The sequence below is a fragment of the Rhagoletis pomonella genome, unplaced genomic scaffold (assembly GCF_013731165.1).
Source record: "Rhagoletis pomonella isolate Grant_MI unplaced genomic scaffold, Rhpom_1.0 Rhpom_scaffold_00005, whole genome shotgun sequence".
NCBI classification, from domain to species: Eukaryota; Metazoa; Arthropoda; class Insecta; order Diptera; family Tephritidae; genus Rhagoletis; species Rhagoletis pomonella.
In genome coordinates, this window is record NW_023458559.1 from 8,007,254 (window position 1) to 8,008,744 (window position 1,491).

Here is a 1,491-nt window from a genome sequence, read left to right on the forward strand (position 1 = left end):
GGTCCTCTGTCTCGGTACTGTCGGTTTTGTGGTACGTCATTGTTATTAAACGGCATTCCCTGTGGCCATCTTGGATTTCCAATGTTCGGATTGCGGTCGTTATTCCTGCCAATATTCAGGTGGTCGAGTAAGGTACTCACCTCGCTTCCAATCTGCGCGGTTATCTGTTCGCGAAAACCAATGAGGGATTCCTGAATCATGTTTCGCATTCTTGATTCGTCACAACTTGTAGTCGGCGTTTGAGCACTAGCAGTCTGTATGGTTTTGGTCTAGGTGACCTGGGCGGATTCGGTCTAGTAACATTCGTTCCTGGGTTGCGGTTAGCCTGCGTTGTAGATCGCGTGCCTGGTCGATTCCTTGGTACGGCACCACCTCTCGCGCGGACTGACGTATTCAATATATTTGATGAGGAGGCAGTTGCCTCAGCTGAGCAAGCCGGGCTTTGCAGATCTGCGACAGTTACCGGTTCCCTGCAAGTCGGACAAGACGAGTTGGTATCGATCCATCTACGAATGCAGTGCCTATGAAAAATGTGCTTACACGGCGTCTCAACTCGGTCATCTGTCTGTCTTGCTGCTTCACTACAAATTGTGCAGAGAATTTTTTCCTCTGTATTATCAATACTCACATTGTCAAGACTATGACGAACCGACATCGCGAAATAAATATGTTTATAAGGGTTCACAAAAAAAAATGTATATAAATAGGTATATATATAGTTTTTCACTAATCAAATATTAAAGACAAAGGCCAAAGTTAGAGTATGGCTATATTTGCTGCAGGTGAGGGCTTACATGAGAGTGTACATAAGACTACCGGTTGAATATGAAAGCGATGATGACATGAAAACAAAAGACATCATACTGCTCCCCAAAAACTTAAAGATAATCTGAGGTTGGTTGAACCTCGCGAGTAATCCACCGAGATAACCCAGAAAAAAAAATCTCAAGCGAGTAGCTCCCAACGGAAACAGCAAGCGAAAGCTATTTAGGTCACTTTAAGTCGGGTATGCCATCGACATAAGCCAAAAGTCATTAAAATCGCCGACTAAGTGCACTAACAAAAGTAATCTCCAATATTCTGCTAAAGTATTCCTGGTTCACAACCGAATTTATCCAGTATATGACTTTCCTAGGTAAAATCTTTTGGCAGACATGCAAAATAAACAACCAAAACACTAAGTTGACAATTAATCTTCTTCGGCCCCACGTTGGGCGCCATCTTATGTAATGAACCGTCTCCGTATATTTCCGGGCGTCGTGGTTTCCTCGAAGCCTTTTTGCTTGGATCCAACTAAAGATCACCACGACTTCACATCCTAGAAGGCAGTTCTCCGAGTTGGTTTAGGGGTTAAGGAGCGAGGTACTCTGCTTAGATTTACCAGCTAGACTTCAGCGTATACGGGTGGGAACTTGCTCCTACTCTGACTTTTCCTCGGAACCATAAAAAAAAATTAAGCAGAGGTTTACAGGTTACTCATCAGAACCAATG